Source organism: Balaenoptera borealis (genome assembly GCF_965194805.1).
Source record: "Balaenoptera borealis genome assembly, chromosome: 1".
In the NCBI taxonomy this organism is placed as follows: domain Eukaryota; kingdom Metazoa; phylum Chordata; class Mammalia; order Artiodactyla; family Balaenopteridae; genus Balaenoptera; species Balaenoptera borealis.
Window position 1 is genome coordinate 31679700 of NC_138860.1, and position 19279 is coordinate 31698978.

Genomic DNA, 19279 nt, shown 5'->3' on the forward strand with positions numbered 1-19279 from the left:
TTGTTTGGGACCCTCTGTGCTTCCTGTACCTGGATATCTTTTTACTTCTTTAGGTTTGGGAAATTTTCAGCCATAATTTCTTCAAATACATTTTTGATCCCCTTCTCTCTTTCTTCCCCTTCTGGAATCCCTATTATGCATAGATTGGCATGCTTTATATTATTCCCATAGGTCTCTTATATTGCTTTCAATTTTTTCATTTGGCTTTCTGTCTGCTGTCCTGATTGGGTGATTTCCATTATTCTATCTTCCAGATCACTTATTCATTCTTCTGCATTATTCATTCTGCTATTCATTGCTCAGCTTTCATCTCAGCAAATGAGTTTTCTAATTTTTCTTGGTTCCTCTTTATAGTTTCTAATTCAGTTTTATATTACTCTGCATTTCTGTCAATAACCTTTCTTAATTCCTTCAGTATTTTCATTGTCTCCTTTTTGAAATTGGTGTCTATTAGACTGAAGAGGTCTATTTCATTGTTTGTTCTTTCAGGAGAATTCTCTTGGTCTTTTAATTGGGAATGGTTCCTCTGCTTCTTCATTTTACTTGTATTTCTCTTATTCTGTGAGTTTAGGAGAAACAATTATCTACTGTTGTCTTGTAGGGCTATTTAGATGTGGGAGCATCCCTGTGTAGCTTGGTGTGGGTTTAATATTTTTGGTGCAAGGGATGTTTTTAGAATGGATGCCTGTCACCTCTTTCCTCACTGTATGCTGGCCATTATCCCCTTGTTAGGAGGTGTGCAGATGCAGTGGCTGGAGCCCAGTCCTGGGATTCTCAGCAGTGGTGGCAGCTCATGTGCACCCCCGGAGCACACAATGGGAGCAGAGGTGGCTCACAACCATTCCTGGAGCCCTAAAGGGCAGTGGTGATGGCTTCTGACTGATCCTGAAGCCCAGGGGTGTGGTGGTGGGGGCTTGTGACTGTTCCTTAAGCCCAAGGCGGGGGGTGATGGGGTGGTGGTGGCAGCTTGCAACTGCTCCTGGATTCTGTAAGGGTGGCAGTGCTGGCTTGCAACCACTGCTGTAGCCTGAGGGGGTGCTGCAGCAGTGGCTAGCGATCACTCCTGTACCTCGTGTAGGTGGTGTCCTGCCACCTGAGAGTGCATGCAAGGGAAAAGCCTGCAATGGCGGGTCTCCCCACTGCCCTCATGCACCCCCCAAACAATGGCACCTGGCCTCTAAGGTGGGCTGGGCTTCCCCTGCATACACCCTCAATGGCAGTTGCACCAGACTCCAGCCCCTTCAGTCTGTTTCCACTCATCCCATACCAGTCTTCTCCCTGGGTTTGATCTCCAAAGCCCAGCTTCAACACCCAGTCCATGCCCACACCAGCGGACACTCATCTCAGTCTGTGGAGTGCAGGGCAGTGACACTGACCATCTGTGCAGGTCTCTCTCTGTTCTAGCAGCTGCAAACCGGTTACTGCAATCTCCTCCAAGGCTATGAAGCTCCCCCTTCTGTCCTGACTGATTTCCCTGCCAGTGAGGGGACTTCCCAGGTTGCTCCCTCCCAGGGGCACAGGTCCTGTCCAGATTCCTTTCTCACCTTCTTTTTTTTTTTTTTTGTCCTACCCAGTTACATGGAGATTTTCTTGCCCTTTCAGAAGTCTGAGTTCTTCTGCCAGAGTTCAGATACTCAGTGAGAATCGTTCCACCTGTAGATGTATTTTTGATGTATTTGTGGGAGGAAGTGAGCTTCACATCCTACTCCTCCACCATCTTGATTGCTTCTCCCCCACAATTAGTTTTTGATAGCATATTTTATATCTAATTGTTTTGTGTACCCCTTAACTGCTTATTGCTGAGGTGGATGATTTCATTACTTTTGTCTTTTAACCTCCCTACTAGCTCTGTTTGTGGATGATTTCATACCTTTAATCTATGTTTGCCTTTACCAGTGAGCTTTTTCACGCCATATTTTTTTGTTTGTTTGTTTCTAGTTCTGACCTTTTCTTTTTTGCCTAGAGAAGTTCCTTTAAGATTGCTGTAAAGCTGGTTTTGCGGTGCTGAATTATTTTAGCTTCTGCTTGTTTGTAAAGCTTTTGATTTTTCCATCAAATCTGAATGAGAGCCATGTTGGGTAGAGTATTTTGGTTGTAAGTTTTTCCCTTTCATCACTTTAAATATATCATGCCACTCCCTTTTGGCCCGCAGAGTTTCTGCTGAAAATCATCTGACAGCCTTATGGGAGTTCCTTTTTATGTTATTTGCTGCTTTCCCCTTGCTGCTTTTAATATTCTCTATCTTTAATTTTTGTCATTTTGATTACAATGTGTTTTGGTGTGTTCCTCTTTGGGTCAATCCTGTATGGGACTCTCTGGGCTTCCTGAACTTGGGTGACTGTCTCGTTTCCCAAGTTAGGGAGGTTTTCAGCTATTATTCTTCAAATATTTTCTAGGTCCCTTTCTCTCTCTCATCTCCTTCTAGGACCCCTATAATGTGAGTATTAGTGCAACTGATGTTGTCCCAGAGGTCTCTTAAACTGTCCTCATTTCTTTTAATTCTTTTTTCTTTTTTCTGTAGCAGCAGTGATTTCCATTATCCTGTCTTCCAGCTCACTGATCCCTTCTGAATCATTTAGTCTCCTATTGATTCCTTCTAGTGTATTCTTCATCTCTGTTTGGTTGTTGTTTAAATTTTCTAACTCTTTGTTAAAATCTTCTAACTTCTCGCTCTGTGCATCCATTATTTTCCTGAGTTTTTTTATCATCTTTATGATCATTATTCTGAACTCTTTCTCGAGTAGACTGCTTATCTTCACTTCGCTTAGTTTTCCTTCTGGGTTTTTATCTTGATAAATCTTCTCTAATAAAGGCATTTGATCCCATACAGTAACGAATTCACACTCCTATTTTATAATAACATAGTCTTCATTATTAACATAGTCAGAAAATTAAATAATTTTAAAATAATTTGTATAATATATTCTCCTAGTTAGTTTTCTTTTAAGATTTAATTTATCTTGCTGTTAATGTTTGAGTTGCTGTTGAGTCATAAATTTAAAAAAATTAAATTATGTTAATTACTGTTATTTCTTACCTTTTCATTCCTCTAAGTGCATTCCTAATGACTAAATAGTTAAATGATTCTTAGATTTTATAGTACTGTATTAACATCAAATTTAAAGTACTTCCAAGGAATTATTTTGGAAATTATGTTTTTAAAGAAGATAATTATCTCTTTTTTCAGAGTGAAATTAAGATTAATTTCAGTTTGTTTTTAAAAGGTCCAAAAATTATTGAGGTTTTAAATATATGTCCATTCAGCATAGATATAATTACAAAATATATTTGCATCTTTGGGTAGGTGTAAGAAGAACTGACACATCATACTTCCCAGAAAATTTCCCATATTGCTCCCCCTCACTCCTGAATGGAATAAAAAACAAAGATAGCAAATCTAGACTAGAATGTATCATTAGAACAGTGGAAATTAGAGAATGATGCCACACATCACTCACTTGAAAGATGTATCTCTTTTCTGGAATCAATGGAATTTAGTCAAGACAGGAAGATGGTGATATCATTTCTTTTCTCAAGAAATTAGGGCAGCTTTACAGAATGAAATTAGATGAAATTCTGACCAACCCATTAATGATTTCCAATATCTATACATGAGAGCTAGAGATGTAAGTCTTGGATGTCAGAGAAAGACTTGCTCCATCTTGGATCAAGGTTTCTTAGGCTTAAACACAGCATTGGAAGAGACAGCATTGCCTGAGGTTTTGTCCCTGACCTAGATTTCATAAAGCATCTCAGGTTCTCTCAGACATTTGGGAAGCAAGCTTAAGAGTAGAGGGGAGAGACTGAGAGAAGAGCAATGAAGTACCTTGAAGGGTAGTTGCTGCTGGCCAACAGCTACCACAGAGAACCCAGGATTATCAACATCTTTTCCAGCTCACCTTCCTCAGTGTAGTGGCCTCACTCCAAAATGAGTGAGCAAACACCAAAAGAAACCAGAAATAAGAAGGGTCACCATAATGGGTGATATCTCTCCTTTCCTGGGCAAATATACATCCCATCAAATTTAGATTTTTAAAAAGTTGTGCAAAAACAAAACTTCCTTTCTTTAATTATCCAAGACAATAGCTTTCTCTTCCTGGCCTTCAGGATTCCATAACTGTGATTAAAAATAGTTTACAAATGGAATGTGAATACTGTAAGTAATTTTTAAAAACTATAACAGAGCGTATGATAAATTCTGGTCACTAAAAGAATTAGGAAGATAGGAAGTGAAGATAGGTTAATTTATTCATCATTTATGAAGGTAAGCATTAGACAGTGTTTAATTTCTGAGGTTAACTTTCAAGAAATATGTATTTAAGCATTTATTTAAATATATGAATGACACTAAAGGAACAGTAACAAGTTTTATTACTTCTAAATTATTAAAGTAGGAGTTAGAGAACACTCCATGTAACAAAAGGCAGAAAACAGAATTTCAATCAGAGAGAGAGAGAGGGAGATGATGACATAAGAAAAGGAATAGCAAACATTAACTTACACAAATGAATATAAATATTTGTCTATTAAAAGAACAAGTATCTTTATGTTAGGTCATGAATAAAATCCAACAATATCTTTCTACAAGGAAGACAAGTGAAACAAACTGACTCTTTCAGTTAGCATAAATGGTGAAAATAACAATGGAAAATGAAATTAGGGGTTGCAATATATACCAAATGAAAAATAGTTCAAGGTACAAAGTATTAAATGGAGCCAAATCAGTGAAGAAAACATAAAATTCATAAAAATTTTTATATTAAAATCTATGATATGAAAACTGTTGGAAATATAAGAAAACACATAGAGAAACATGATGAAAGTGTTGCACTTAACATACCTCTTTCAAGCCAGAATGGCAAAAATTCAAATCTGGCATTTAGGAGAGGATATTAGCATATTGCTGAAAAGGTATAATGAGTAGAAATTTGGCAGTGTCTTATAAAATTCAAACTGTGCCTGTCCCTCAAACCCCTGATACCAATTCCAGGAGTATATGCTATAATAATTCACTGGATAATTATTTATAATAGCTTTATTTTTTTTTAAGATTTTTTATGATGTGGACCAATTTTAAAGTCTTTATTGAATTTGTTACTATATTGCTTCTGTTTTATGTTTTGGTTTTTTGGCCACGAGGCATGTAGGATCTTAGATCCCCAACCAGGGATTGAACCCTCACCTGCTGTATTGGAAGGCAAAGTCTTAACCACCGGACCACCAGGGAAGTCCCCTGTAATAGCTTTAGAAAAAAGAAAGAAAGAAAAAAGCTAGAAAACATCTAAGTATTTTAATATACAGATATGGCTAAATAATATGTGCTACAGTCATAGGATAGACTACAGCAGTCAAGAGAAACAAGCTATATGTATAGAAAACAGCCTGAGTAAATCTCAATGATGTTACGCTGAGTTAAGAAAAAAAGCAGGTTTCCGAACGTGTACTGCAGATGCCATATGTCTGTATCATTATTAAACTTCTCTCCAAAAGCCTGGGTGGGGGGGGAATATATAAATATATATAATTATTATTAGTTTTGTCTGTAATATATATATATGGGTCATAGGTCTAATAAATAAAAATTCAAATCCCCCAATAGAAAAACTAGCAAAGTCATGAATAGCTAACTCACAAAAGGAAAAAGTACTCAAATAGTCAACATTCATTGATGTTTTCATTCAACAAATCTGCTTTGAACATCTACTATGTACCAAGTATTATTGTAGGCAGGGGGATACTTGGGAAAACAAAACAAGTAAAAATCTCTGTCCTCTGGGAGCTGACATTCTAGTGAGGGCAGTAGGGGGAAAAATTAAGCTAATAAGCAAACTACATAAATGAATACATAAATTGTATATTAGGAGGTAAAATGTTGAGCGGAGGAAGGCAATGGGAAAGGGGCTAGTAAGGGGTGGGGAGGGGAGATGTTGCTGAGAGAATACCAGTTCAGCCCTGAGGGCAGAGCCCAAGCTTTCCAGAAATAGGGAAAGGAGCAAAGGTCAGAAGCAGAACGTCTGGTATGCAGCTCAAGCACAGCTGGAGAGCAGCAGGAAAGGAGGTCAGAGGACAACTTAATGGAGAAGCAAGGACTTTGGCTTTTATCTAGAGTGAGATGAGATGGGAAGCAGTTGGAAAAATGGAGAGTTTCAACACAGTGGCAATCTGATTTATTTTAGCAGAATAATTCTGATTGCTTTGCTGAAAATAGACTCTCCAGAGTTGGAGAGGGTATGAGTCACACTCATGTCTAAACTTTACAGAATTTGTTTTTAAGGATCAAAATGCTTGAAAGGTGCATAGTCCCTAATCAGCAATAACACTTTCAGGAAATAAACAATTTCTAAAAAGTAAAACACATACATGTATACATATATGCAGAAATATTAGTATATAATAGCAAAACTATGGATATAACCCAAGTGCCCAGCAATAAGGGATCATTTAAATAAATTATAGTACATCTTGGGACTTCCCTGGTGGTCCAGTGGTTAAGACTTCGCCTTCCAGTGCAGGGTGTGCGGGTTCAATCCCTGGTCAGGGAGCTAAGATCCCACATGCCTCATGGCCAAAAAACCAAAACATAAAACAGAAGCATTATTGTAACAAATTCAATAAAGACTTTAAAAATGGTCCACATCAGAAAAAAATCTTTAAAAAAAATTATAGTACATCTCAACCCAGGACTGTCATGAAATAATTTTTTAAATATAAAGAGCAACACTTATTGATATGAAATTTAGCCACAATATAATATTAAAGAAAAAAGTTTCTAAGACAGCATTTGTAGTACAGTTTGAGTACATTGTAAATAAATATATGCAGATAGATTTTTATATAAATATACATATTCATGTGTATATTAGTGGATGTATATAGAAGGAGAAAACCCAGAATATACACCAGAATAGTGACACTGAGATTATACTTGACAATGATTTTTTACTCTAGTATTTATATTTTTTCTACATTGTCTGAACTTTTACAATGAGGGATTAAGGATTTTAAATTTTAAACTACTTCAACTTTGAGGTAAAACAATTTGCACACACTTTGAATGGCAATATAATATCTCATTGAACAAATATGCATGCTTTCTTTGCCTATTCCCCATTGTCGTTCCTGTATCCACATCGTGGATGCTTAAGCCTCTGTGCCTCTTGTGTTATTTCCTTGGGTATAGTCTCAAAAGAGCAAGTACTGGAACAATGGCCATGAATGTTTTAAGGCTTTATTACTCATTGTCAAAACCCTTTCCAAGCAGATTTTCCCTGTTTACATGCTCACCAGCAGTGCTATTTCACTCTTCTGTTGCCAGGATAGTTTATTCTCACTCTGTATCTGTCTTTGTCGTTTCGATGCGTAGAGTGATTTTTGTAACAGGATGTTAAAAGGGAAACCCAGCTAAAGCGTGAAGCAGATCAAGAGCAGACATGAACACACCGTGCAACACTGACAGAGTACCACAGTAGTTGCCATCAACTCACATTGAGGTTATTTAAGGCTAAGACATTGGCTTGAGGCTCATTTCGTGGCTGTTAGGTGCTGGGAGTCATTGCCTCCACCAGCCCAAGTGGGAGGAGTGGGTGGGGAGTGCCTCCACTTCAGGCCCAGTGACAGAGAGTTCAGTGGGCTTCTGAGAGTGCTTGACAGCAGTCACCTACCCCGGGGGACACACTGGACCATGAACTTCCAGGCCTCAGAATTACAAAGGGCAAGAGACAGCCTGTCTAGCTATGGATGGGGCATTGAAAGGGAGGTGGCTATGTTGTGTGTCCTGCTTTCAGGGCAAAGAATGCGTGACTGTTTCTAAGCCATGTGTGAGCGGCAGTCCTGTCTTAGAAGGCAGCCTGGAGGGGCAAACAGCATTGCAAAGAGAAGCTAAAGGTACAAATCAAGGGCTATGGCATTTGCCAGCCCCAGCAAAAGGGTGCTGCAGGTGAGAGATCCCCACAGGAGATCTCACAGGGGAGAGGTTCTCCAAAACATCCACAAAAGTACCTGAGAAATACAGTAAACTTTAAACCTCTGCCAAGTCCAGAGAATGGCAACACTAGATCATCACGGTGGTACCAGTAGGGTAAGAATGTCAGCAATCACCTTTCCGCTCTTTCCTTGCTGTACTCCAATCCCAGAAGACGAGAAGCCTTGGTTACAATACTTTGAGGCAGACACAGAAAAGCAAGGTGGAGAAAGAAGGCACTCACACTTATTTCACCCACAGAAGCTGGGGGAAAAGGGAAACCTTCAAACCTTAAACCAAGCTTGGAGTTTCGACTATTACTTGGATGCACATTCTTATTAATAAACTGGGACTCTTTGAATTACCCAAGAGTGACAAACAAGACTGTGAAACTTGCCTGAATTTTTATTATTATACCACAAAGTAAACTTTAAAAGATGAAAAGGAGTTGCGTTATGACACTATGTGTTACATTTGTATTACTTTGGTTGAAAGTTGGATGTTTTTCCAATATTTACTTGGCAATTGTATTTCTAGTCTTTATGAATTATGTTTATGTCCTGTCCATATTTAGATATTAGGATCTCAGTGATTTTCTCACTGACCTCTGTGATACAATTCTGTACCCTTTTGTCATGAGTATCAGTGTTTGCTCAACCGGCTACTCTACATTTAGAGCTTTATGAAATTAAATGGAAAAAATAATGCCAGATTTTACTTTCTATTCAATTAGACATGTGATCCAGAAACTTCGACTTTTCCATCTAAATTCTAAGTTGTATTTAAGCCAAATTCTATGCCTTTACTACACAACTATTTTAGCCAGAGTAACACTTCAGGGTTTCTCAAACCTTCTTCCACTTAGTGGCAGAGCTTCCTATTAAACTACTTGTTTGTTGACCCTTTAAGTCCTCAAAATTATCTCATTATAGTCTCCCAGAAAACTACTGCAAAAAGATATATTTACATTTTAAATTGAAGTTAAACCCTTGATAATGGGAAACAAATAGAACTGCAGAAATGGGTTTTTTCATTGGTATTTTCAATAATTTGGCAGTACAGAAAAAAATTCAAGCATTATATTAAAAAGTATTCATACTTTGTACCAGGACCTAGGTCCATACACAACATCATAGGGCACTTTAAGTGCCTAAATAATTAGAGATCAGTACAAAAAGACTTGAACTGAGCCATAGTTTTGACTATGCCCAAGTACTCCCATTTTTTCAATCTTTGATAAATTGAATTGATTTGAAACTCTTTTTCATCTGCTTGATCCTCCTTTCTCATCCATATCAGCCCAATGCTGATACTCTCTGCTGATAAAGAATAAAAGTATCTGTTCCTGTCAACATGCTGTACTGTGTCTAGACTAGATTGGTGAGGTTTGGGCCATTCCAGTCATGACCATATTTGGTCTATTTTCAACAGAATTTCAGAGTGTTCCCTACTCTGCTAATACAGCCTTCATCTTTTCTCTTCTTTCTCTTTACCAAAGAGGCTAGTAGAAATTACTTGAATTAATTCAACTTCTCAATAGCTCCTTCTGAAAATATCCTGTACATTCATTTATTCACTCATTCAACAAATACATATGAAACATCTACTCTATAACTGGCACTGCCTGTCCATACCTTCATTTTGTTTCCTAGTCAATTAAAGAAAATTGCATTTACCTATAATAAAGGATGCATAAATTCTGAGTGAACATTCATCTTAAAAAAAAATCACTCTGCTCCTGCTTTATTCGTTAGTTTACCTAATGAGGTTAGAAATATGTTTCCCCAAAGGGGTCTTATTTTGAAAAGAACAAAGTTTAGATGACCACGATCAAAAAAACAAGTAGAGGCTCATGCAGCCTTCTGCATATATATAGAGGAGGGCTGACTGATGGGGCTTGAAATTTGATTAAAGGTGATTCCATAGGAAATCTGAAATTATTTAATTAGGTATTTAAGAAAATTCAATCTTTCTCTCATGAAGAGATACCCTCAGGAATGTTGCACATACATTACAATCTCTTTCACCAACTGCTGAAAACATTTTAGATATTTTGTTAAGACCACAGTGGCCTGTACATTAAGAGTTTCTTCAGGAGAGAGTGTAAATTATATCCAATTAGGAAATTACATCATATCAATTTTGTTTTTCAAGTTTCAATTTTATAAATTTTGAAAATTAATAATTTTAAAAATCAGTAATTTTGTAAATCTACATATGAAAATTACTAATATTAATAGAAAAATAAAATTACCATAGTAGATTATAGAAAGATGTGTTCTAAAATCTATCCTAGGTTTTTAGTGTTTGTAGTAATATTAGCATCATCCCAAGGTTGCTCTCTCCTTTGCCATGACTTTCATACAGAAAATCTTAGAGGGCAGAAATTGAATAAATAGCATCAGTGTTTTCAGTGGCCTCAGATTTTCTGTATACGTTATTTCCTCACTGATATCAGCTGGATTTCATTATCTAAAACTGAAGGTTGTACAGATTAGTGCAAAAGTTGTATTTATAAGAGATCCGCCAGAGCTAGCCTTACAAAAAGTGATATTTGACACTCTTTATCCAATGGATTTATTTGGCATCTAGAATTGATAGAGTTTACCTTGAACTTTATGAGACTCAAATACCATATGTTATGGAAAATTACAAAAATATTCTGGAAATGAGACTTTCCAAAGGGCTCTGAATAACTTTTTTGGTTTTGGTTGGTCATATTTTGTTTATTTTAATTTTTATTGTATATTGGAGTACAGTTGATTTACAATATTGTCTTAGTTTCAGGTGTACAGCAAAGTGATTCAGTTATACACATACAAATATCCATTCTTTTTCAGACTCTTTTCCCATATAGGTTATTACAGAATATTGAGTAGAGTTCCCTGGCTATACAGTAGGCCCTTGTTGATTATCTTTTTTTTTTTTTAATACAGTATTGGAAAAGGAGACTTTTACATCATTGTTTTTTTGTTTGTTTGTTTTTGGGTTTTTTTGTTTTGTTTTTTATTTATGGCTGTGTTGGGTCTTCGTTTCTGTGTGAGGGCTTTCTCTAGTTTCAGCAAGTGGGGGCCACTCTTCATCACGGTGCGTGGGCCTCTCATTATTGCAGCCTCCCTTGTTGTGGAGCACAGGCTCCAGACGCGCAGGCTCAGTAATTGTGGCTCACGGGCCTAGTTGCTCCACGGCATGTGGGATCTTCCCAGACCAGGGCTCGAACCCGTGTCCCCTGCATTGGCAGGCAGATTCTCAACCGCTGCGCCACCAGGGAAGCCCCTGATTATCTATTTTATACATAGTAGTGTGTATATGTTAATCCCAAACTCCTAATTTATCCCTCCCCACCACCTTTCCCCCTGGTAACCCTAAGTTTGTTTTCAAAGTCTGTGAGTCTGTTTCTGTTTTGTAAATAAATTCATTTGTATCATTTTTTTTGATTCCACATATAAGTGGTATCATGTGATATTTGTCTTCCTCTGTATGACTTATTTCACTTAGTATGATAATCTCTAGGTCCATCCATGTTGCTACAAATGGCATTATTTCATTCTTTATTATGGCTGAGTAGTATTCCATTGTGTATACATACAAAATCTTTTTTATCCATTGTGCCTTTGATGGGCATTTAGGTTGCTTGCATGTCTTGACTATTGTAAATAGTGCTGCAGTGAACATTGGGGTGCATGTATCTTTTTGAATTATGGTTTTCTCTAGGTATATGCCCAGAAGTGGGATTGCTGGATCATATGGTAGTTCAATTTTTAGTTTTTTAAGGAACCACCATACTGTTCTCCATAGGGATTGTCCCAATTTACATTCCCACCAACAGTGTAGGAGGGTTCTGTTTTCTTCACACCCTCTCCAGCATTTATTGTTTTTAGACTTTTTGATGATGGCCATTCTGACTGTTGTGAGGTGTTACCTCAGTGTAGTTTTGATTTGCATTTCTTTAATAATTAGCTATGTGGAGCATCTTTTCATGTGCTTTTTGGCCATCTGTATGTCTTCTTTGGAGAAATGTCTATTTATGTCTTCTGCCCATTTTGTTTGTTTGTTTTTTTTTTGTTTGTTTGTTTTATTGGAGTATAGTTGCTTTACACTGCTGTGTCAGTTTCTGCTGTACAGCAAAGCGACTCAGCCATACATATACATATATCCCTTCTTTTTTGGATTTCCTTCCCATTTAGGTCACCACAGAGCACCAAGTAGAGTTCCCTGTGCTACACAGTAGGTTCTCATTAGTCATCTGTTTTATACATAGTAGTGTATATATGTCAATCCTAATCTCCCAATTCATCCCCCCCCTTTCACCCTTGGTATCCATATGTTTGTGTCTCTAATTTCCACTTTGCAAGTAAGATCATCTTTACCATTTTTCTTGATTCCACGTATATATGTTAATATATGATATTTGTTTTTCTCTTTCTGACTTACTTCACTCTGTATGACAGTCTCTACGTCCATTTATGTCTCTGCAAATGACACAATTTTGTTCCTTTTTATGGCTGAGTAATATTCCATTGTATATATGTACCACATCTTCTATATCCATTCCTCTGTTGATGGACATTTATGTTGCTTCCATGTCCTGGCTATTGTAAGTAGTGCTGCAGTGAATATTGGGGTGCATGTGTCTTTTTGAATTACGATTTTTTCAGGGTATATGCCCATTAGTGGGATTGCTGGGTCATATGGTAGTTCTATTTTTAGTTTTTTAAGGAACCTCCACACTGTTCTACATAATGGCTGTATCAATTTACGTTCCCACCAACAGTGCAAGAGTGTTCCCTTTACTCCATACCATCTCCAGCATTTACTGTTTGTAGATTTTTTGATGATGGCTATTCTGAATAGTGGGAGGTGATACCTTGTTATAGTTTTGATTTGCATTTCTTTAATAATTAGCTATGTGGAGCATTTTTTCATGTGTTTTTTGGCCATCTGTATGTCTTCTTTGGAGAAATGTCTATTTAGGTCTTCTGCCCATTTTTTGTTTGGGTTCTTTGTTTTTTTGATATTGAGCTGCATGAGCTGTTTGTATATTTTGGAGATTAACCCATTGTCAGTCACTTCATTTGCAAATATTTTTTCCCATCCTCTGGGTTGTCTTTTTGTTTTGTTTATGGTTTCCTTTGCTGTGCAAAAGCTTGTAAGATTATTAGGTCCCATTTATTTATTTTTGTTTTTATTTTCATTACTCTAAGAGGTGGATCCAAAAGGATATTGCTGCGATTTATGTCAAAAATTGTCCTACCTATTACTTCCTCTAGGAGTTTTATAGTATCCAGTATTCCATTTAGATCTCTAATGGATTGGTCTCTTGGATTCCTTTTATTTCTTTTTCTTCTCTGATTGCTGTGGCTCAGACTTCGAAAACCATGCTGAATAAAAGTGTGGAAATCTTTGTCTTGTTCCTGATCTTAGAGGAAATGCTTTCGGTTTTTCACCGTTGAGTATGATGTTACCTGTCGGTTTGTCATATATGGCCTTTATTATGTTGAGGTACATTCCCTCTCTGCCCACTTTCTTTAGAGTTTTTATCATAAATCGTTGTTGAATTTTGTCAAAAGATTTTTCTGCATCTATTGAGATGATCATTTGTTTATTTTTGGTTTTATTGACATTACTCTAGGAGATGGCTCGAAAAAGATATTGCTGTGATTTATGTCAAAGAGTGTTCTACCTATGTTTTCCTCTAATAGTTTTATAGTATTCGGTCTTACATTTAGGTCTTTAATCCATTTTGAGTTTGTTTTTTGTATGGTGTTAAAGAAATTTCTAATTTCTTTTTTTACATGTAGCCATCTAGTTTTCCCAGCACCACTTATTGGAGAGACTGTCTTTTCTCCATTGTATTTCTTGCCTCCTTTGTCATAGATTAATTGACCATAGGTGCATGGGTTTATTTCTGGGCTTGCTATCGTGTTTCATTGATCTATATTTCTGTTTTTGTGCCAGTACCATACTGTTTTGATTGCTGTAGCTTTGCAGTATAGTCAGAAGTCAGGAAGCCTGATTCCTCCAGCTCCGTTTTTCGTTCTCAAGATTGCTTTGGCTATGCAGGGTCTTTTGTGTTGCCATACAAATTTTAAGATTTTTTTGCTCTAGTTCTGTGGGAAATGCCATTGGTAATTTGACAGGGATTGGTTGAATCTGTAGATTGCCTTGTGTAGTACAGTCATTTTGACAATAATGATTCTTCCAAGTCAAGAACATGGTATATCTTTACATCTGTTTGTGTCATCTTCAATTTCTTTCATCAGCATCTTATAGTTTGGGGAGTACAGGTATTTTGTCTTCTTAGGTAGGTTTATTCCTAGGTATTTTATTATTTTTCATGCAATGGTAAATATGATTGTTTCTTTAATTTCTCTTTCTGATCTTTTGTTGTTGTTGTATAAAAGTGGAACATAGTTCTGTGTATTAATTTTGTATCCTGCAACTTTACTGAATTCATTGATTACCTCTAGCAGTTTTCTGATAGCATCTTTAGGATTTTCTATGTATAGTATCATGTCACCTGCAAACAGTGACAATTTTCCTTATTCTTTTCCAAATTGGATTCCTTTCTTTTCTTTTTCTTCTCTGATTGCCATGGCTAGGACTTCCAAAACTATGTTGAATAAATGTGGTGAGAGTGGAAATCCTTGTCTTGTTCCTGATCTTAGAGGAAATGCTTTCAGCTTTTCACCATTGAGTATGATGTTACCTGTAGGTTTGTCATATATGGCCTTTATTATGTTGACGTATGTTCCCTCTATGCCCACTTTCTGGAGAGTTTTTATCATAAATCGTTGTTGAATTTTGTCAAAAGCTTTTTCTGCATCTATTAAGATGATCATATGGTTTTTGTTCTTCAAACCGTTAATGTGCTGTATCACACTGATTGATTTGTGGATATTGAAAAATCCTTGCACACCTGAAATAAATCCCATTTGATCATGGTTTATGATCCTTACAAAGTATTGTTGGATTCAGATGGCTAGTATTTTGTTGAGGATTTTTGTGTATATGTTCATCAGTGATATTGGCCTGTAGTTTTCTTTTTTTGTGATATCTTTGTCTGGTGTTGGTATCAGGGTGATGGTGGGCTCATAGCATGAGTTTGGGTGTTTTCCTTCCTCTGCAATTTTTTGGAATAGTTTCAGAAGGATAGATGTTAACCCTTCTCTAAATGTTTGATAGAATTTGCCTGTGAAGCCATTTGTTCCTGGCCTTTTGTTTGTTGTGATTCACAGTTTCAATTTCAGTGCTTGTGATTGGTCTATTCATATTTTCCATTTCTTCCTGGTTCAGTCTTGGGAGATTGTACTTTCTACAAAATTGTCCTTTTCTTCTAGGTTGTCCATTTTATTGGTGTATAGTTGCTTGTAGTAGTCTCTTGTGGTCCTTTGTATTTCTGTGGTGTCTGTTGTAACTTCTCCTTTTTCATTTCTAATGTTATTGATTTCAGTCTTCTCCCTTTTTTTCTTGATGAGTCTGGCTAAAGATTTATCAATTTTGTTTATCTTTTCAAAGAACCATCTTTTAGTTTCATAGATGTTTTCTATTGTTTTCTTAGTCTGTATTTCATTTATTTCTGCTCTCATCTTTATGTTTTCTTTCTTCTACTAACTTTGGGTTTTGTTTGTTCTTCATTCTCTAGTTGATTTAGATGTGGGTTTAGGTTGTTTATTTAAGATTTCCCTTGTTTCCTGAGGTAAGATTGTATTGCTATAAGCTTCCCTTTTAGAACTGCTTTTGCTGCACCCCATAGGTTTTGGATCGTCATGTTTTCCTTGTCATTTGTCTCTAGGTATTTTTTAATTTTCTCTTTGATTTCTTCAGTGATCCATTGATTGTTTAGTGACAAATTATTTCACCTCCACGTGTTTGTGTTTTTTTCTTGTGGTTGATTTCTAATGTCATAGCAATGTGGTCAGAAAAGATGTTTGATATGATTTTAATTTTCTTAAATTTATAGAGGCTTGCTTTATGGTCCAGCATGTGTTCCATCTTAGAGAATGTTCCATGTGTACTTGAGAATAATGTGTATTCTTCTGCTTTTGGATGGAATGTTCTGTAAATATCAATTAAGCCATCTAGTCTAATGTGTCATTTAAGCCTTATTGTGTTTCCTTATTGATTTTCTGTCTGAGTGTTCTCTCCATTGATGTAAGTGAAGTGTTAAAGTCCCCCACTATTATTCTGTTACTGTTGATTTTTCCTTTAATACTGTTAGCATTTGCCTTATATATTGAGATCCTCCTATGTTGGGTGAACATATATTTGCAATTGTTTTGTCATCTTCTTGGATTCATCCCTTGATCATTGTGTAGTGTCCTTCTTTGCCTCTTGTAACAGTCTTTATTTTTACGTCTATTTTGTCTGATATGAGTATTGTTACTCCAGCTTTTTTTTTTTAATTTCATTTGCACGGAATATCTTTTTCCATACCCTCACTTTCAGTCTGTATGTGTCTCTAGATCTGAAGTGGGTCACTTTTACACAGCACATATACAGGTCTTGTTTTTGTATCCATTCAGCCAATCTATGCCTTTTTGTGTAGCATTTAATCCATTTATATTTAAGGTAATTATCGATATGTATGTTCTTATTGGCATTTTGTTAATTGTTTTTGATTTCTTTTGGTAGGTCTCTTTTCTTCCCTTCCTATTTTGTTCTCTTCTCTTGTGATTTGATGAGTATCTTTAGTGTTGTGTTTTATTATGGTTTTTCTTTTCTGTGTGTGTATCTATTGTAGATTTTTGTGTGAGGTTCCCATGTGGTTTTTATTTAGCTATATATATATATTCATATATATATATACACATATATATGTGTGTATATATAAATGATTTTTTCAAGTTGCTGGTCTCTTCAAATGCATTTCCAACATCCTGGATTTGTGCTCTCCTCATGATTGCTGGTTTTAATATCATATTTGCTTGTGGATGATTTCCAACCTTTACTGTATGTTTGCCTTTACTGGTGAACTTTCCCATTCGTAATTTTGTTTGTTTCTTTCTTTCTAGTTGTTGCCTCTTCTTTTCTGCCTAGAGAAATTCCTTTAGCATTTGTTGTAAAGCTGGTTTGGTGGTGCTGAATTCTCTTAGCTTTTGCTTGTCAGTAAAGCTTTTCATTTCTCCTCAAGTCTGAACAAGAGCCTTGCTGGGTAGAGCATTCTTAGTTATAGTTTTTTTCCTTTCATCATTTAAATATATCATGTCACTCCCTTCTGGCCTGCAGAGTTTCTGCTGAAAAATGAGCTGATAGCCTTATTGGGATTCCCTTGCATGTTATTTGTTGCTTTTCCCTTGTTGCTTTTAGTATTTTCTCTTTGCCTTTATTTTTGTTAGTTTGGTTAATATGTGTCTCTGCATATTCCTCCTTGGTTTTATCCTGTATGGGACTCTCTGTGCTTCCTGGGCTTGAGTGAGTGTTTCCTTTTCCATGTTAAGGAAGTTTTCTCCTATTATCTCTTCAAATATTTTCCCTGGTCCTTTCCCCTCTCTCTTCTCCTTCTGGGACCCCTATAATGCAAATGTTGGTACATTTAATGTTGTCCCAGACCTCTCTGTGACTCTCTTCATTCATTTTCATTCTTTGTCTTTATTCTGTTCCATGGCAGTGATTTCCACCAGTCTGTCTTCCAGCTCACTTGTCTGTTCTTATGCCTCATTTATTCTGCTAATTATTCCTTCTAGTATATTTTTCATTTCAGTTACTTTATTGTTCATCTCTGTTTTTTGTTCTTTGAATTATCTACCTCTTTGTTAAACATTTCTTTTATCTTCTTGGTCTGTGCCTTCATTCTTTTTCTGAGATCTTGGATCATCTTTATGATCATTACTCCAAATTATTTTTCAGGTAGATTGCTTATCTCCACTTCACCTAGTTGTTCTTTTGGGGTTTTATCTTATTCCTTCATCTGGAACATATTTCTCTGCCATCTCATTTTTTCTAACTTTCTGTTTGTGGCCTCTATTCTGCAGGCTGCAGGATCGTACTTCCTCTTGCTCCTGATGTCTGCCCCCTGTTGGTTAGGTTCGTCCAGGGACTTGTGCAGGCTTCCTGGTAGGAGAGACTGGTGTCTGCCCACTGGTGGGGGGAGCTGGGTGTTGTCCCTCTGGTGGGCAGTGCTATGTCAACAGGTGTGTTAAGTGGCGACTGTGAGCTCAGGATGACTTTTGGCAGCCTGTCTGCTGATGGGTGGGGCTGTGTTCTCACCTTGTTGGTTGTTTGGCTTGAGGCGTCCCAGTACTGGAGTCTGCAGGCTGTTGGGTGGGGTCGGGTTTCAGTGCCAAAATGGCAGCCTCCTGGAGAGCTCACACTGATACATATTCCCTGGCCCTCCACTACCAGTGTCCTTGCCCTCACCATGTGCCACAGCCCACCCCTGCCTCCCCAAGAGACCCTCTAAGACTCGCAGGTAGTTCTGGCCCAGGCTCCTGTGGAGTCACTGCTTTCTCCTGGATGCCAGTGCACATGAAACCTTGTGTGCACCCTTCAAGAGTGGCATGTCTGTTTCCCCCAGTCCTGTGGAGCTCCTGCACTCAAGTTCCCTAGCCTTCAAAGCCCAATTCTCTGGTGGTTCCTCCTCCCGATGCCAGACCCTCAGACTGGGGAGCCTGACGTCTGGCTCAGAAGTCTCACTACTGTGGGAGAATTTCTGAGATATAATTGTTTTCCAGTTTGTGGGTTGCCCACCTGGTGGGTATGAGATTTGATTACACTGTGAAAATGCCCCTTTCTCATTGTGGCTTCCTCTTTGTCTTTGGATGTAGAATATCTTCTTTGATAGGTTACAGTCTTTTTTGTCAGTGGTTGTTCTAGAGATAGTTGTGATTTTGGTATTTTGTGAGAGAGCTCCAGTCCTTCTACTTCAACATCTTGTCTCCTCCCTTCTGAATGTCTTGATATTAACATGAGAGTCACTAATATTCCAGAAATCACTGAAGAAATTTGACTGCTCGATGGCAATACTGCTGTCAACGTCCTCTTTCTGTCTGTCATTTATCCTGTAAATCTTCTGCCCAGATGGACTTTGCCTGGTAATGGAGAAGACAGAGTCCTCAAGGAAAACAGAATTAAAAGGTTATAGGATTATAGTTAAGTCAGATGTTGTACTCTCCTCTATCCTAGTGACAAAATGACTGATTGATGATTGATCCTTGTGGAATGCAGCAAAGAAGATGCTAAGGAACCTTCAGTTTACATTAATAAATTATTTTAGTTGACAGTAGACTACGGAAATAATTGAATGTGCAAATAGCGATTCCCTCTTCATGCAATTCTTTTTTTAAAAATCGTGTTATTTGTATATCCATATTTTAACAT

General features: G+C 37.1%; 1 protein-coding gene across 7 annotated transcripts in view; it reads left to right on the plus strand.

Moving 5' to 3' along the window:
- RGS7 (regulator of G protein signaling 7) overlaps window positions 1-19279 on the plus strand; it is a 600338-nt gene that overhangs the window by 477771 nt on the left and 103288 nt on the right. The window lies entirely within an intron of this gene.